Genomic DNA, 8,251 nt, shown 5'->3' with positions numbered 1-8,251 from the left:
AGAAAAAAAGAAAGAAAAGAAAAAGATGGCTCATTTGGGGAAAAAGAAAAGAAAAGGTTTCTGAGGGCTGGAGAGATGACGCAGTGATTAGCAGCACTGTGCAATTCCAGTGGTCCTGAGTTCAAATCCCAGTAGCTACATGGTGGTTCGCAACCATCTGTACTGGGATCTGATTCCCATTTTTGGGAAGATAGAGCACTCGTCTACGTAAAATAAATAAATCGTTAAAAAGTTTTAAAACGTTTTGTCTATATCTCTCATAGCTAACTTAGTCTGAAAACATGCTTGGTATTTTTACACTCAAGCCAGGTTTCTCTAATTTCACTTTTTCAAACTAAGGGATTCAAACATGTTCAGGTAAAGAATAAGGATACAAGCCAACTAGATGAGTGTAGAGTATCATACCAGGAGACAGAGATGACTCTTTCAGTTTTTTTTTTCAATAAAAATTTATTGAAAGTCTCCTATAAAACAAATATGACTCTGTATATTAGGAAGGATTCTCTGAAGCAGCAGCTCTCAATATGTGAGTCACAGTCTGTCTCTTTGGGGGTTTATTATCAGGTATCCTACATATCAGATATTTACATTGTGATTCATAAGGGTGTCAAAATTATAGTTATGAAGTAGTAACAAACAAAATACTCTTATGGTTGGTAATACTCTTATGGGGAGATATCAGTACAACATGAGGAACTGTATTAAAGAGTCCCAGCATAGAAATGTTGAGAACCACTGCTCTAAAGGAACATAACCAATACAGTGAGTATATATTGTGAACAGAGATGTAATAAGTTGGCTTACATGGTACGGGGCAGTTAGTCCAACAATGGCTGTCTAGATGCTGAAGAGATAGAGAAAGAATCCTGTAGTTGCTCAGTCCACAAGGCTGGATATCTCAGCAGTCCCAATCTGGTGCTGAAGCCTGGAGGATTCTTGGAGAGTGCTAGTCTTCAGTTTATGTTAGAAGGCTGAAGAAGATGGGTTCTGATATCAGTGAAGGTGGTAGCAGCAGCAACAGCAACATAGTAGATGCACTGACCAGCAAGGAGCAAAGGCAGACAAGCAACAGCAAACATTATTTTTCCCTGAACCTTTTTATATCTGAGTCACTACCAGACAGTGATGCCCACTCAGGAACAAACAAGAATCGTGTTTCTTAGTAGAGTCCAGGTCCAATCAAGTTGATAGCCAACAGTATTATTTTCCAATCCCATGAATTCAGATATTAGGATGGTTAACTGGCAAGTTAAGAAACACCTGGGGTATCAATAAAGCATACATTTCAGTGTCTATGAGAGTTTTCTAGAGAAGATTAATAAAGGTGAAAAGACTTGCTCTGAACATGCATAGTATCATTCATCCACGGACTGGAGTCCTGATCCAAATAAAAAGGGAAAAGAAGAAGCCAACTGAGCTTTCCTGATTTACCAGGATGTGAACATGACAGACTTCCATCGTTGCAGACAGGAACTAATCCTGGTGTCAGACCTGCCTCAGGATGGCATCCCTGAACCCTGAGCCAAAATAAACCTTTCCTCAATTAAGCTGCATCTTGCCAGGAATTTCTCCTTTTTACTTGAAGTAGTAAAATACTGCCTCTAAATGGACTGTGGACAATTAATTAGGGATAGTAAAATTCTAAATACAAGGCTGGAGAGATGGTTCAGTGGTTAAGACAACTAGTTGCTCTTCTAGACGACCTGAGTTCAATTCCCAGTAACCACATGGTGGTTCCAAAGGTCTGTTGGAGGATCTGATGCCCTCTTCTGATGTGCATGAAGACAGCTACAGTGTACTCACATACATTAAAATAAATAACCCTTTTAAAAACAAGATTCTAAATACCTTTCTCGTACCCCATTTTATCAAACTGGTAGGACAGTTGATGGAAAGCAATAGTAATAAAACCTCTACTACATTCCACCTCCCATCCCCTATCCAACTCTACACTCTACAGATTTGTAGAGCATTTAATCAACCCTTTTCACAGATCCTTTTGCATAATATATGATCTTATGTAAAAAACCTGTATGGTCCTTTGCCATTAAGATCTTCTGAGGGTGGGTGATAATGTGCTTGTTTTTAAACTTGGTGAATTTGAAGGGCTTCTAGATAATTCTAGTAGAGATATCATGTGAGTATTTGTACTGATGACAGAGTAACACAGACAGATCATAAAAGCAAGTTGCAGTTTTGTTTGTTTACAAAAAGATAACAGTCTTAGTTAGGGTTTCTGTTGCTGTGATAAAACATCATGACTTGAGAAGCACAGGGTCTATTTCCTTTACACTTCGATATCACAGTCCATTATCAAAGGAATTCAGAGCAGAAACTCAAGCCAAGAACCTGGAGGCAGGAGCTGATGAAGAGGCCATGGAGGGGTGCTGCTTACTGACTTGTTCTCCATGCCTTGCTCAGCCTGTTGCTTTCTTAAAGAACCCAGGATCACTAGCTTACCACACCAATTGTTCCTCAAGAAAATGCATCACGGGCTTGCCCATGGGCCAATCTTAATTCTCAGTAGAGGTGTCCTCATCTCAGATGGCTGTAACTAGTTAACTTGAGAAGTAACTAGCCAGTACAGATACTATAGACAACAGTAAAAAAGTCAGGGCAGTTGCGCTATCAGAAGAAATATAAAAGCAAGCGTTCCCCTCAAAAGTGAGTAGTAAACAGTGCCAAGTATTGTCTTAATAGTCAAGTAAGATGAATAAAGAACTCTTCCATTGGCTTTTCTAATATGGTTGGCGACAGTGATATTAACAGGCACTGTTTTGGTAAAATAACCCAGACAGAAGTCAGATTGGAATAGGCCAAGAAATGAATAGGAACTTAACAAATTTTGGATATGAAAAGAAGAGATGGGCAAGCACCAATCCCTGACACTATTAATGATACTTTGTTATGCTTGCAGACAGGATCATGTTGTCCTCTGAGAAGCCCCACCCAGCAGCTGACTCAGACAGATGCAGACACCAAACAGTGGCTGGAGTTTGGGGACTCTTATGGAAGAATAGGAGGAAGGATTGCAGGCACAAAGGGATAGGAACTCCACAGGAAGGCCAACAGTCAACTAATCTGCACCCTTGGGGCTCTCAGAGTCTGAACATCAACCAAAGAACATACATGGACTGGATCTAGGCCTCCCTGCACATATGTAGCAGATGTGTAGCTTAACCTTCATGTGGGTCCCAGACAACTGGCGTGGGAGCTATCCCAAAAGCTGTTGCCTGTCTGTGGGATATGTTCTTCTAGCTGGGCTGCCTTGTCTGGTCTCAGTGGGAGAGGAAGCACCTAGCCCTGCAGAGACTTGATGTGCCAGGGTAGGGGAATACCCAGGAGGGCCCCACCCACTCAGGGGAGAATGGGAGAGGGATGGGGAAGGATTGTGGCGGGATGACCGGGAATGGGGCAGTGAGTGGGATGTAAAGAGAATAAGTAAAAAAATTATATTTAATTTAGAAAAAAAGAAGAGGAGAGATAAAATGGCCTTTGGGGAAGTATGTGGAATCTATGCAAATCATTTCCCCAAACATGAGAAAGACTCAAGTGGGTGCTCTAAGAAAAAAGGGGTGCTTTTCTTTGACTGAAGATTATGCAGGAGACCCTTCTGTCTAGGCCTTCAAAAGAAAATGTTATTCTACAGTATGAAATCAATTAAAGGACATTTTTAAAAGAAGGATCAGTAGATACCAGAGAACTGGGCAGGAGGTAAGGAAGAAGGAATGAACGCCATGGAGAGGTTGGTTAGAAGAAACCATCCTGTATGATACTGTTCTTATATAATTATCAAAGCTCATAAACCACACAAAACTGTGAATCCTAGTATATCATTATCAACTCATCAATTATAACAAATGTGCCCCATATTGGAAGTGAATTGTAAAGGGAGTCTAGGATATATAGGAAGTTCTCACATATCCATACTCTATGGGAATTTTCAGATAAACCTAAAACTGCTGTTTTTTTTTTTAATCTACCTACAAAAATCCTTTAGCAAAGGCCTTGTGACAAGTCATTGGTATAGTGTCTTTCCAGTGTTTTCTCTTCTACTTCAATTTAGTTTGTTTGATCTAGTTTATTGTCTCATCTGTAGCTCAAAACCTTTCCAGAAAAGGGAGGTGTGCTGGTTGCTTTATGTCAACTTGACACAAGCTAGAGTCATTTGGGAAGAGGGAACTTTAACTGAGAAATGCCCCACCACATTGGCCTATGATACATTTCCTTGATGAATGAATTGGGTGGGCCCAGATCACTGGGGCAGTACCAACCTGGGCTGGTGGTCCTGGATGTTATAAGAAAGCAGACTTAGTAAGCCAGTAAGGAGTATTATTCTATGATTTCTGCATCAACTCTTGCCTCCAGCTTCCAGCTGCTCTAGGGAACTGTAAACCCTTTGCTCTTGGAGTTACTTTTGTTTATGATCTTTGTCATAGCAATTGAAAAGTACCTATGAAAGCAGGTTTTTCAACTCTTTCTAAAAACAAAAGGTAGTTGCATTGATCCCATTTTGTAATATGAAATCAATAGTCACAAAAAGTCCCTTCCTCTAGTATCTGTCCAACTAGCTCCTCAAGGACATACAGTGAAGAAGATCTAGTAATACTGTGAGCAGCACAGTCAGGAGCTCAGTGAGTGCTGGGCACTCAGTCAACCTCAAAGGATGGCTCACATAGTCCCTGAAAGTCATGATTCCCTGGACATATGTGGGCTTCTTTTAGATTATGTTCCACTCTGTGGTCCTGTGGAGCAAGCCATTTAAGTAGAAGCCATGTGGTGATATGTGATCCTGCAAGAAAGAGCTATCATGCCTGTTATGAGGCCCTTCTGTTTCACTGCAAGAAGCATCAATATCCTCCATACACCTAGCTCTCCTCCCATGTCCTAAAGCCAAATCTACTCAAGGGCAAGATTAAAAAGATATTTAATGGCATAGCTAGTCCATTGTGCCCCAAAATGTGCATTTTCTTCTCAGTATCCATAAGCAGTTTTATAGAAAAGAAACAGCATGTTTTTATACCTCCTCAAATTACCTGCTTATCCTTTTCAGTGTATGTTTCAACAACTCATGATGCGAAATCTTGAAAGCCTTAGTAATTAGTCATTTCACTCAGGTGTACATTTGAATTATTCAAGAGAATCCATCATCCCACTAAAAAATGAAGCAAAATATCCTTTCTCCTATCTCTCTGCTTACTGTTACAGAGGTAGAAACAGTGAGATACCCAAATGAACATTTTCCTTTTACAGATTTAAGATTAAGGCCTCCTTTAATGGTGGTCATATTCATTTCAAATATATAAACTTGTAGCAAAATCAACTTTTTAAAAAATTATTATTCCAACAGCCACTCTCCAGTTTCTATAGTGAAAAACATGTTATTTCATTTGGGGACGCAGTTTACCTTAATGAGAACTTGACACTTCTTAATTTGATTAGATTCTGGCCAATGTGGTGGGAATGGTGTGTGTGTGAGAGAGAGAGACAGAGACAGAGAGAGAGAGACAGACAGACAGACAGACAGACAGACAGACAGACACACACACACACACACAAAGACAGAGACAGAGACAGAGAGAAACAAAGGAGGGAGAGACACAGAGACACAGGGAAAGACAAAGAGAGATAAAGATACAGAGAGGTTTTCTGAAAGAAGAAAGCATTTTGTTACATGGGTGATGGATGTGATAGTTACAGTTTAAATGATCATCTTGAACCATAAGGTGATATTTTAAGAACAAAGTGTCAGGCAGTGGTAGCGCACACCTTTAATCCAAGCACTTGGGAGGCAGAGGCAGGCAGATTTTTGAGTTCGAGGCCAGCCTGGTCTACAGAGTGAGTTCCAGTACAGCCAGGGCTACACAGAGAAACCCTGTCTCAAAAAACAAACAAACAAACAAACAAACAACAAGAAAAAGAACAAAGTACAGGCAGCTTTAGAGATGGCTCAGTGGGTTAAGTGGTGTTGTGAGAGATGAAGGCTTGAGTTCAGAACCCCAGCACTAATGTGAAAGCCAAGTGTTGTGCCCTGTCTATAAGCCTAAGCTCGGAAGAGACAGGTAAATCCTGGGTGGCTTGCTGGCTAGCCAGTGACATGCAGTCTTAAATAATAAGGTGGAGTGATAGAGGTTGATACTTGAGGTTGAACTTTGTCTTCTACACATGCTCACAAGCTCACCTGCACACACAAATGAATATGTGTGTATGTGTGTGTGTGCACGTGCACACACACACACACACACACACACACACCCCTGCAGGGAGGGAGGGGAGAGTGAGAGCAAGCAAAGCACAAGCAAAACTGGGTCTTTGGAGGCAGTCCAATTCTAGACAATACGATACTCTATTGCATTACATCTTTAGACAAACACTAGGTGTCTGAAATGTTCCCACTGCTCACTATATTTTTTTAAGATTTATTTATTTTTCATGAATGTGAGTACACTGTCACTTTTTTCAGACACATCAGAAGAGGGCATCTGATCCCATTACAGATGGTTGTGAGCCACTATATGGTTGCTGGGAACTGAACTCAGGTCCTCTGGAAGTAGTCAGTGCTCTTAACCACTGAGCCATCTCTCCAGCTCCACTGCTCACTATTATTTGTAATACAAACCAGGTGGAACACTAACTGTCTGTATCTCAAGTTCTCCTTGAAGCCGGCACTCAAGAAAGTGATGGGGGCCGGGCAGTGGTGGCACACACCTTTAATCCCAGCACTTGGGAGGCAGAGGCAGGCAGATTTCTGAGTTGCAGGCCAGCCTGGTCTACAGAGTGAGTTCCAAGACAGCCGGGCTACACAGAGAAACCCTGTCTTGAAAAACCAAAATAAATAAATAAATAAACAAGAAAGAAAGTGATGGGGACTGTGGTGTTTTCTAAAGTCTGTATTGGAGGAAAATTTGCTTCCCAGATCACTATGTGATTGATAGGACTTAGTAAACCTTGGAAGCATATTAAACTGAAGTCTCATTTTTCCTCTGGCTACTGGCCAAAGGCCACACTCAGTCAGTTTGTCTTAGGTAAACATGCAAGAAAGAGAGCAAATGAAAATTATGTAGCCTAACCCCAGAAGTGACATGTTATCAGTGTGACCAAATTCTTTTTGTAGAAGTCATGAGATGCAGCTGAAACTCATGGAGTGGGCTATGTGAATGCATGGCAGCTGCTGACTACAAGGTCTGAAGGGCCTGAAGGAAGCATTTGTTGAATATATAGACTATAAAGAAAATTTCAGTATTAAACTTAAACACATTTAGATGGCATGATGGCTGTTTTGGGTTGTCAACTTGACTACATTTGGAATTACTAAAAACCAAGTGGCTGAATACACCTGTGAGGAATTTTTTTTTTAATAAAATAATTTCCACAACATCTGATGAAGGCCTACATAAGGATACAGAGAAGAAAGCATATGCTTTTTGTCTTCTTGCTCTTAATCTTGCTGGCAAGTCCATTCCTTCATGGGCATTAGAGCCCACTTCTTTGGGATTCCAGAGTATAATGAAGACATCCAATCTTGCAGACTAAACTGGATTCTTGGACTTTCTGTTTCTAGCCAGCCATTGTTGGATGAGCTAGACCATAGCTTGTAAGCCATGCTAATAAATCCCCTTTTTACACACAGAGAAATTTATTCTTTTGGTTCTGGTCCTCTAGAGAACCCCGACAAATACAGATTTTGGTATAAAATGGTTCTAGAGCAGTGGTTCTCAACCTTCCAGATGCTACAACTCTTTAATACAGTTCTTCAAGCTGTGGTGACCTAAAACCATAAAAGTATTTTAGTTACTACTTCATAACTGTAATTTTACTACTCTTATGGATTGTAATGTAAATATCTGATATGCAAGGATATCTGATATGCAACCCCACAAAGGAGCTCCAACCCACAAGTTGAGAATCACTGTACTATAGCAACAGAAGCATAAGGATGAATTTTTTAAGTATCTGGAATATGCTTTTTCCAAGTTGCTAACACCTATAGTTACTGAAACTTCTCCAGTTACTGAAACCTCTTACAGAAGCTCAGAGAGAACTAAAAATTCAGAGTGTGAACTATTTTATAAACTTAAAAAATCAAGGGTATATCCTGATTCACCAATTGTGACAGATAATGGATTTGGTGACTCTGTATGTAGCACTTTTGACAATTTGTGGAAAAATAAGGTAAATGATGGTGCCAGCTGGTTGCTCCTAGCATCTCTGGATAAACTGACAAAGGAAAGGAATAGGCTCTGTGATAAAA

Source organism: Mastomys coucha, chromosome X (genome assembly GCF_008632895.1).
Source record: "Mastomys coucha isolate ucsf_1 chromosome X, UCSF_Mcou_1, whole genome shotgun sequence".
Lineage (NCBI taxonomy): Eukaryota > Metazoa > Chordata > Mammalia > Rodentia > Muridae > Mastomys > Mastomys coucha.
The sequence above is the reverse complement of the archived record's forward strand: the minus strand, read 5'-3'. Positions refer to the sequence as shown.